Source organism: Lolium rigidum, chromosome 3 (genome assembly GCF_022539505.1).
Source record: "Lolium rigidum isolate FL_2022 chromosome 3, APGP_CSIRO_Lrig_0.1, whole genome shotgun sequence".
Classification (NCBI taxonomy): domain Eukaryota; kingdom Viridiplantae; phylum Streptophyta; class Magnoliopsida; order Poales; family Poaceae; genus Lolium; species Lolium rigidum.
This window is the reverse complement of record NC_061510.1, coordinates 239,445,267-239,456,842: the sequence shown is the minus strand read 5'-3', so window position 1 is coordinate 239,456,842 and position 11,576 is coordinate 239,445,267.

Genomic DNA, 11,576 nt, shown 5'->3' with positions numbered 1-11,576 from the left:
AGTGAGGAGGATAACCCTAGCCAATTAAACATAACCAAGCTTATGCTTATATCCTAATCTTAGTTGTGTATCACATTGGTGATCACTACTAAAACCCTAAACCATATTTGAATTCCAATCCAAATATTATTTTGGATCATAAGTAGAACCCTGCCATACCTCATGCCTATTTATACTTCAATTAGTGAAGTATTCCCAAAACTCTAAACCTATCAAGTAGAATTCACCCTACATAAAATATGATGTCCTAACTTGTGAATCATGGATCACAAGTAATAACCCAAGCCATATATACTTAAAGACTAATGCCATTTGGTGAGTAGAATGAAACCAATATTCCATTTTACTTTGCTATCCAAATACCTTGTTTAGTGAACCAAATAAAATAGAATTCAAATAAGTAGTTGAGTTAACCATGATGAGCTTAGGATCTATCTTAAGTAAGCCAAGCCAGAATTGCTAAGCAAGATTAGTAATTATAGAGTTTATTCACTCATCTTCTTAAACCCTTAGAAGTAATTTTCCACATGAAATCATAAAGCAATTCTATTTTCATTCCCATTTGTTAAACCCTAGTCATACCTAAATAATATGTGAATAATCAATATGGTTAAGCACTTGCAAAATAGAATATGTTCACCATTCACATGTTCTCAATTTCAGATCCTTTAAAACAGAATTGATTCCTAAATTTAAAAGGTAATTGAGTTGAACCCTAAATTCATATCTATTTGCATTTTTAAATTGTGCCTCCAAACAACACAAATTTAATCAAATACTAAATGTTTGTTTAAACAACAACATTATACAGTAAGCATGACTATCAAATTGTTTTGATATTCAAATAATTTAGGACCTGCAAAATAAGACAGAATTCAAATTTGAAAGCAAATAGAAAATTTAAATCAGTAAATAAAAACAGGAAATGAAAATTTGAAATAAGAAGTGGAGGGAAACTTACCCTGGTGGCAGCCCATTACCACCACGTCGCAGCCCAGATCCGCACCAGCCAAAGCAGGCCAACGCAGCCCAGACGCGGCCCAGCCCAAAGCCACTTACCGTTTTGGTCGCTTTAAAAATCGTGCAATGGAGGGACTTCGTCGTCGTCTTCTTCTCCGGCGTCGACAGCGCGACATCGCCAGTAGACACCGCTCTCGTCGACGATAGGGATGCCCGAACGTCACAGAAGGTTCCAGAACGTCACCCTAATCGTTTCGCGTCCGAGTCTATCCGCGGGAGAGAAAAGATCTTCGCCAGACCACCTTCCAGAGACCACCACATCCTGACCATCGCCGTCGTCGTGTCGAGGTCTCAGGGCTCCCCTCGGCCTATAAATAGGATGAGAGAACCGCCATGCTCTCCTTGATCTTCTCCATGTCTCTATTCCCACTCTAGCTCGCCCAATCGCTCCCAATCATCTGCTACCTATCGCAGGAGTCGTGGAAGAAGACGAAGCTACAGGCCACCCCCGACCCAAGCGCGTAGTCGAGGAGAAGCGCCTGGCGCCGTAAAGCATCTGGGAGCAAGTACGCATCAAGGGGAGGTCGAGGCGACGCGAATTTGAAGATTCCCTTTCTCAGAACATCGCCGGTAATGGTGGAATTAAGCTCAACTCCGGTGGCAATTGTCGTCGCCGACCTGTTGACGTCAGAAACCCACCGGCGGGTAGAGACGGGCAACACCGTAGAGCCGGGAACAACTAGGGCTGCGGCTGGCCCTAGTCCCTCTGAGCGACGGCCCGCAAAGCCTTCTGGTCGCACGCACCGATGTTTATCACAAGGGCGTGCCACCTGACCTATACCCGGTCGGGAAGGTGTGGATGATGCCTCGCTTAGTTTCCTGCAGGGCACACACGTAAACGTTAAATACGAGCCTCGATCGGCTCTCGGGTTATCCTGTGAATCGGCTCAAAGAGCCGATCCACCCATGATTCGGACGAGGTGTCCGAATATATGGTGGTCCTGCTTGATCAAGGTAAAGCTAATGAGATCTACGACGATGTGGGGTTTTCACCGCATAATCGGATCGTCCTACTCCAGGTTGGGCCTCGCGGCCACGCACGGTGATCGTAAGCCGATCCTAAGCAAGGCCTAAAAACCAACACGAGGTTGATCCTCGGAACGTCCCGCTTAGGGCCAACGAACGACACCCTACGTGCCGCTGGATCCTCCCCCCCTTCGTAAGGCCTAACTATTGCGGATATTAAACTAATCCTTGCGGAACAAGGAGTAATCGTAACGGATCAGATCTACCAAACTATGATCAAGCGGGGTGCCGCCCCTACACCTAAGATAGGCGTAAGGGCGGCTAGACATGCAAGGGTTGCACTACGAAAGCATGCAGCATGAAGAACAATGCTAACCCTAACATGTCTAAGATAACTACGTTGCTCGCCATCAAAAAGGCTTCGATACGAGCAACGCATGAACAACGTAGGCAGGCTTGTGCTTTGCCTAGATCGCAAGATGCGATCTAGGCAGCATGATGCTTACCGGTAGAAACCCTCGAGACGAAGGGGTTGGCGATGCGCCGAGATTTGTTTGTGGTTGAACGTTGGTTGTTTATTCCATAAACCCTAGGTACATATTTATAGTCCAGCGGACTTTCTAATGTGGGCGTGCACTAAACCGTGCACGAGTAAGATTCTATCTCTAAACTAAGATGCGATCTAATATGTTACAGATACACGGGCAATTAAGCCCAACTTGGTATAAAAGGCCGATCCACGTATTCCTTCTATATATATTTCTTCACGTCCATCTTGATCACGGCCCACCTCTGACTCGGTCAAATTCTGGTGATAACACATGCCCCCCTGGTTTTGGAAATGACATTTCCAAAATCATTATGCCTTTCTTTCATCGGGTCATGTCGTGGCAGAAACGTCGCAGTATCCTTTATCATGATGACTTGCCTTCTCAACTTCTCCGCGTGACTTGGCAGTCTTTTCTCTTTCTTTCAAGCACCACTTCCTCGGAAACTGCTGTGGCATTGAATTCCCACTATATCCCCTTTTATTTAACCGCTATGAACAGTTCTGTTCTGCATCTCCCTCGCATTAGCAGTCCAAAAGCCCTCCTGCGCCACCATGTCTTCTTCCTCCTCTGCTCCATCGGATCCCTCCAGCCAGTCCTCCACGTCCCGTGAGCCGACGCCGGAGTACAACCCGGCGGGGGTCCATGCGGCCAACACCCGTCGCGCCATTCCGGCCGGGGAGGAGTCAGACCATGACTTCTCCATCTGGTCCGAGGATGACCAGTCCTCGACGGACGGGGAGAGCGACCTCCGGTTCCTTGCCGACGGGGAATCGGAGGAGGAGAGCGATGACGATCGCTTCTCATGGGATGACTTCACCTCCTCCGAGGGGGTGGAGGAGGAGGAAGAGGAGGAGGAGGACGACGATGACAGCCCCTCCGACGAGCCGCCGGCCAAGCGGTTCTGCCCCTGGCCGGGCAACCTTAGCGACTTCGACAGCGATGAGGACGACGCCGACGAAGAAGACGAGGACAACGAGGGCCCGGTCGGCGGCCATTGGAGCGACGACGAGCCCGCCGGGAGCAGCGCCGACAGCGGCGGCGACGGCGACGACGAGGGCGGTGACGGCCCGTAGATAGGACCTCTAGCATAGGGCCGGTAGTAGTAGATGGGGCAATGTATCCCCTAGTATTCCCTTCGAACAATCAGCTCTTTGATGTAAGAAATCCCGCCTATTAATGAAGAACTTTTCCCCAATTCGATTTTGCCGATTTCCTTTGAGCTTGATTTAGCCGATTTTCCCTCATACTGACCCTGCCGATTTGTCTCCTTTGCCAATGCGTAATGAGCCGATAGCAACGCATCGGTCCTTCGACACTCACCCTTCCATTCTTCAACTGATGATTCTCTTTCCGGTAGATACTGTGGGACTTCCAAGAGTGCCCTTAAATTTCTCCCACCAGTTTCAGAGATCCTCCTTAGCGAGCGCTCATCGTTTTGTGAAGAAGGTTGCAACGGAGATCAGCCGATGGTACCCCAATCGGCTCCTCGATAGAGCATCTACCAGGCTTGCTGCCCCCCGAGTCTCAGCCAAGGCAAAACAGAGACAAGGATACGTAAATTAGCTGCATGGACCTGGGCTTGATCGTGTGTGGGGAAGTTCCTTATGCAGAGCCAGCCGATTTGAACATAAATCGGCTTCTCTAAGAAGAAAGCCTTCAAGGTGAGCTGCCCCCCGAGCTTTCTTCAGTTCTTGCCGGCCAGATCGGCTCCTTCCCTTTGGTGGACCTGATGCACTCCATCCTTGACCTGAGCTGTACGTCCAGGCTGCTCTTGGCCTTTGCCTCTGAAGGGAGGATCCGAGCTTTTACGCTACTCCATCGAGGAGCTCTTCCATTAGTGCTCCATTGACCCTCTGATCGTAACAGTTATTCCTCTTAAGTTGATGGCCACGCATCGGCTTCCATATCCTTAAGTCGATGTCTGCTGCATCGGCTGTGCTCGAAAATTTTAGAATTTTCAGATGTCTATTTTTTTTTTGTTTTTTACGGCCGACTAGTGCATCGGCCCCCATATTCCAATACTCATCACCAAAGGATGAGACGCTTCTAGTTGCATATCCTCGTATTTTATCCACCTGGGTGCCCCCCGAGCCGATTCTGTCAAGAGGATTGATGGTATCGGCTCTGTGGGATAACATGCTGGACCCAAGCGGAACGGTGGGTGAGGATAATTTTGGCCGATTGCTGGAATCGGCCTCCACGTTGTTTGCTCGGCGAAGGTTTTGTGATGTCCCTTCATAAGATTTTTTGGGGCCGATCACAAGGATCAGCCTCGCCATGTTTGCTCATTGCCATGTTCTTGTTACTCGTTCAGGCCGGTAGATAAGACCAGCCCAATCTCTGACTTCATCCTGTTGGCACACTTGCTGTCGCCCACCTTGAATGCATCGTGCGATCGTGGAGAGCTAAGCTCTGCCGGAAGAACGAGCACCATGTTTGTGCCGGCCCGATGCTTCATCATCGGCTTTCCTTTGCTTGGGGCGCCACTCCATTTTCCGTGGACGACCCTCTTCATCCCGGGTTCGCTGAACCTTTGCAGCCAGGTCAGGCCTTGCCTTCCTCAATGTATGCAAGTATAACCTCTCGGCTTCTTCCAGGCCGCGCAATCGTTGAACCCTGCGTTTCTGGGAACGGCTGAGTCCGTCAGGGCACCACCTTGGTCGGTGGTACCTGTCTTCTTCTTCTCCCTCGTCTTCTGAATCTTCGAGATCTTCCAACCGAGGGGACTCAGCTCGTTTGCTCTGTGGCGGGAGAGGTCCTAAACGCTCGAACACGGACACGTTGGCTGCCTCCTTCTTCTTCCGGTTGCATTCTGGGCAGTTGCCGATTGTTGGCAATCGGCTCATTCCTGAATCCCAGCAGTGCCTGAAAAAGGGACAATTCCAGTGGCTGTCCTCGTCGCCTTGCTCCCTTGCCTTTCCCTTGGCACAACGCTCGTGCTCCTCCTCATCGCGATTCTGCCGACGATGTCTTCTGGCTTCTCTGGCCAGACGAACTCTTTCATCATCATCGGCTGGACCGCCGGCGTTGGTCGTACTCGACCCACATACTTGTTGAGGAGGTGATCGGAGAGAGGTCGCCGATATCTTATGTTCTTCACTTCTCCCTCCGTGACGTAGCGCTTGCCGTCTTGGCGGAGCCGATCGCGTGGAGCGGCTTCCTCTGTATCTTTGCTATGAGAGCAGCTGCCCTCATCTCCATCCTTGCCAGCGTGGTGTCCAAGATCTACCATGTTGATATTGCACAGGAAACCCGGCTGGCACCCTGCATGGCAAGCATACTCCACCATGTTTACGGCGGGGAAGGGGTGTGTGTCGACCTTCATGGCGTACTCGGTTGAAAATTAGACGCCCGTTCTCTATCGCCGCTTGGATGTGCTGACGCCACACCCTGCAGTCGTTGGTGGCATGGGAGAGCGAGTTATGCCATTTGCATTATGGCTTTCCATTCAGCTCTTGCGCCGTGGGGAACTTGAGACCTTCAGGTATCTTCAACTGCTTTTCCTTGAGTAGGAGGTCGAAGATTTGCTCAGTCTTGGTTACGTCAAAATCAAATCCCTCAGGCGGGCCCGGTGGCTTTACCCACTTGCGGGACACGGGGGTTCCTCCCCGAGTCCACTCAGCCACTCGCTACTTCTTGGTCTCCCGCAGGAACTTCGTCTTCCTCTCGCATCGACCGGGGCCACCGCACGCTTGAACTTGTCTTGGTACAGGTCCGGGTGGCGCTGTTCATATGCTGAAAGTTTCCGAACCATGTGCGCCGGCGAGGGATAATCTGCTTGGGAGGCCGTGTCCTTGAGCTGTGTTGCAAGGCTCGCTATCGCCAACTCGATCGCTTCCTTCTCATTTATACGAACCGAAAAGCATCGGTTCCTAAGATTCCTAAAGCGCTGGATGTATTCTGTCACAGTTTCTCCGCGCTTCTGACGTAGTTGTGCTAGATCGGCAATGCTAGACTCGGAAGCTTCTGAATGGTACTGCTCATGGAACTGCTCTTCCAACTGCTTCCAGGTCTGGATGGAGTTCGGTGGTAGCGATGTGTACCACCCGAAAGCCGATCCTGTGAGGGACTGCGAGAAGAACCTCACGCGCAACTCATCTGACGCTGAGATCGTGCCCAGCTGTGCCAAATATCGGCTCACATGCTCGATGGAGCTGGACCCGTCCGATCCACTGAACTTTGTGAAGTCCGGGAGCCGATATTTAGGTGGCAGCGGGATCAGTTCGTAGCTGTTGGGGTACGGCTTGGTGTAGCCGAACGCCTTCCTATTCGGCATCATGCCGAACCGATCTTTCGAATTGCACAAATCTGATCCGCCGGGATGGCCGAAGGTGTCGAACCCCGAAGATTCGCCGGGGTGGCATACTTAACCAGCCATGCTTGTTTTTCTGGTTCTAAGCCAACTGCAGGAGCTGGGCTTTGGAGGTTTGTCGGGGCGGCGTACTTAGCCAGCCACGACTGCTTCTCAGGATCGGCTCCTGACGTTCCTCCTGCCGTTCCAGAGGCCGCTGTTATTGCAGCCTGGTTCGAGAGTGCCAAGGCGTTGCTGTCCGGCACGTATGCGCACGCGTATCCGTGCGGGACCTCCTTAGGTGGCTCAGGCAGGAATTGGTAGTCACTAGGATCACCACCAATCTTGTAGACGACGTATGCCGATGAGTTCGGCAGTTCCGGTGCTACCCATGCGAACGGCTGGGGCTGGAGCGGCATCTCTCCTTTGAAAGTCCCAAGAGCCGGTCCCGACGGGGAGTACCGGTGACTCATGATTTCCTGGACGACGCGCAGAGCGACACGCTCCAAGGTGTTCACCGGGCTCTCAGAGTGGCGGTGCAGCGAATGAGCCACCATGTAGTTGATCTCCTGCCGCAGCGACCTGGTGCGTTCTTCTGACGGGGCGGAGAGGTCCACTCCATCGAGCGCGCCTTCAGGTGTGAAACCCTTCAACCTGACGCCATGGGAGCGGGTTCGGTGGAAGGAGCCGATGAGTTCGGCTTCGAGGGTTGCCTTGATCTCGTCATGCTTCTTCTTGAGCTCATCGAGCGGATCCGCGTAGGTGACCGGAGTGTCTTCCGCCATCTCGGATGTAGATGGCGATGTCGTGGATGTCGTCGACTGTCCCACCGGGCGTGCCAGAATGTGTTGACGTCAGAAACCCACCGGCGGGTAGAGACGGGCAACACCGTAGAGCCGGGAACAACTAGGGCTGCGGCTGGCCCTAGTCCCTCCGAGCGACGGCCCGCAAAGCCTTCGGTCGCACGCACCGATGTTTATCACAAGGGCGTGCCACCTGACCTATACCTGGTCGGGAAGGTGTGGATGATGCCTCGCTTAGTTTCCTGCAGGGCACACACGTAAACGTTAAATACGAGCCTCGATCGGCTCTCGGGTTATCCTGTGAATCGGCTCAAAGAGCCGATCCACCCATGATTCGGACGAGGTGTCCGAATATATGGTGGTCCTGCTTGATCAAGGTAAAGCTAATGAGATCTACGACGATGTGGGGTTTTCACCGCATAATCGGATCGTCCTACTCCGGAGTTGGGCCTCGCGGCCACGCACGGTGATCGTAAGCCGATCCTAAGCAAGGCCTAAAAACCAACACGAGGTTGATCCTCGGAACGTCCCGCTTAGGGCCAACGAACGACACCCTACGTGCCGCTGGATCCTCCCCCCCTTCGTAAGGCCTAACTATTGCAGATATTAAACTAATCCTTGCAGAACAAGGAGTAATCATAACGGATCAGATCTACCAAACTATGATCAAGCGGGGTGCCGCCCCTACGCCTAAGATAGGCGTAAGGGCGGCTAGACATGCAAGGGTTGCACTACGAAAGCATGCAGCATGAAGAACAATGCTAACCCTAACATGTCTAAGATAACTACGTTGCTCGCCATCAAAAAGGCTTCGGTACGAGCAACGCATGAACAACGTAGGCAGGCTTGTGCTTGCCTAGATCGCAAGATGCGATCTAGGCAGCATGATGCTTACCGGTAGAAACCCTCGAGACGAAGGGGTTGGCGATGCGCCGAGATTTGTTTGTGGTTGAACGTTGGTTGTTTATTCCATAAACCCTAGGTACATATTTATAGTCCAGCGGACTTTCTAATGTGGGCGTGCACTAAACCGTGCACGAGTAAGATTCTATCTCTAAACTAAGATGCGATCTAATATGTTACAGATACACGGGCAATTAAGCCCAACTTGGTATAAAAGGCCGATCCACGTATTCCTTCTATATATATTTCTTCACGTCCATCTTGATCACGGCCCACCTCTGACTCGGTCAAATTCTGGTGATAACACGACCACACCATCGTCTTCATGGTGAGATTGCGCATCTCTGGACCCCTCTAGTTCTTCCTGGCATCAACCGTAGCCGTAGTTCGTGTGCTCGCCGGAGTAAACCACCGCTGGACATGGTCGCCGGCGTAGCTCCGGTGATCCCCTCGCCAAGCCACCACCACCATCGTGTTCCTTGTCTTCTTCTCGTTCGTTTAGTACCAACCACGCATCCAGGGAGGCCTTATAGCGGCGGCGCCATCGTGCTCTGACCGCCGGCGGTTAAACGTCGGTGAGGTCAACGGCCTCAGTCCGCTTTGACCGGTCTTTGCCTGCGTGGCAGTCTACGTGTACATTGGTCCCACTCATCAGTGTCTTATGCTAGGGTATGAACCGGTACGAATAGTGTTTTCGTTTAATTTCAAATTCCAGTAAATAGTTGAAGTTTGTAAAATCATACAAAATTCATTTCAACTCAGAAAAAGATAAATAATATATCAAAATTCTCATAAAAATAAACTCTATTCAAATAAAATATAAAACAAAAATGTGTGTCAAAATAAAAATCCATTTATTTTTAACCTTATTAATTATGCCATTTCAATTATTTGAAATCAATAATTAGTGAAGTTTCAAAAAATTAAATTTTAACTATTCAGTAACTAAGTAAAATGTTAAGATTAACTTTCTTTACCATAATGTCATTATTTAAATATTAGTGGTAATTCATAAACCCTAATTTGCAAATTACCATTTACCATTTTCTTTAAATAAAATAAAGCAAGAAAATACTAAAAGTTAATGTTATTTTGGGTAATTCAAAACTTGTATATTTAAACATATTTAATTCTCAAGTTAATTAGTTAAATCTGAATAACACTTATAAAACCCTAGTTTCTAATTAAACCCTAACTAGTAATTAGTTTAATTCTTAAACCTCTAAAAATTAATAGCATGTTAAAGTTATTAATAACTATATTTCCAGTACTTAATTACATTAATTCTAGTACCAAGTATTACTTTAAGAATTGGATCATAATTTAGAAACCCTAGTTTAATTATAAGTTAGAATCTAGATCCCATTATTTTATGTGATCATTTGAAAATGCTTTAACCCTAAAACCCTAGTTGCTTATCACATGTGATCATGTGAATTCCACCTTACATAGAGAACCTTATTATGTGACCAACAAATACAAGTCATGATCTACCAACATAGAACAAATTCACATGAGTCATCATTTCATGTCTCTATTTCCAATTTAAAACCTATATCACTACTAGGAAAAGGCCTATAGGTGGAGGCAAGTGGTGCCGGCGCACCACCATGGACGTGCTCCGGTGGAACATGTTGCCGGCGCACCAAATAAGCGCCGCGCCGGCGATGGACGCCCACTGCCGGCGCACCTTCTGATCCCACGCGCCGGCGCTATTTCCTGGCAACACCTCGCAGCAACCCGGGCCAGGCCCACGAAGCATTGCCGGCGCACCAGCCCATGAGCGTGCCGGCGGTAATTTACTATTGCCGGCGCGCTCGTGGGCTGGTGCGCCGGCAATGCTTTGTGGGCCTGGTCTGGAGCAGATATAGCTGGATGGGCTATATACTGCCGGCGCACCCAGGTCCTGGTGCGCCGGCAGTAACCTGGGACTTATTACACAGCCACCAACCAGCACTCACACAAGCCACTTCACTCACTCCTCATCCACACAACCCGACCCTTCTACCAACCCAGCTCATTTTTGCCTATTCCTATCCCCAATTTAGCTAATTTGACCAAACAAAATCATATTTTTTGAGCAAATCTTCCCTTCCTACATGCATCTCCCACATCCCTCTATGTAGATCTAGATCTACTATCCCGCATTGACCGCTCAATCTAGATCTAGATCTAGAAAGTCGGCTTAAATACGCCGTGGTCGCGGCGCATCATCTCGATCTCGTTGACGAATATATCAAACAAATAGGTGATTAATGAACAAATTGAGGAATGAAATCGATATATATTGGACATTTGAAGCAAAAGCTCGTGTGTGGCATATATATATATATATATGTTGTGTTTGTGTTTGTGCTTGTGTGTGTTGGCGTTGAAAATGAGTTGCCAACGTTGCGCCGAAATGTTGATTCTTTAAGTTTCCGTTTCGGCACATTTCTGGCGCTCCTATGTCCTACCGTGTAGGAAGGTCATGCCAAAATTTTCCGTGAAAACTACCGACGGATGGATGGTTCTAATCAATTATATAATCTTACCGTGCAGGAGATAATGGTTATCGAGATGAGTGAAAGCGTCGTGATGAGATATCTGAAACACGCGATCATCGACATGTATGAAAATAACCGCACGGAGGTATTGTGTCCGTGCCGGAGATGCAAACGAGGGAAATGGTTTGAACCGTATTCAGGCAAATTGCAGGGGCACCTGCTCACTAATGGTTTCATGCATGGACACACTCAATGGATGTGTGATGATGGCGCGGAGGTCAATGGGGCGACGGCAGCAGGTGGTAATAATGGCCGTCTAGAAGGAGGGCATCATGATATTGATGACGATGAAGAGTTTGTCGCACAGGACGATAACCTTGACGATGACAATAACCTTGACAACGACGAAGAGGTGCCGCTAACTTCAGTCATGCGGGACCCTCATCTTCAAGATCTGCTTCTCGAAAAGACGAAAGGCGCCAAGCGGAAATCAAAGCTTGAGCAACTCGAGATAGACTCGAATACTCCGTTGTACGACTCAGGTCGCGGGTTGGGG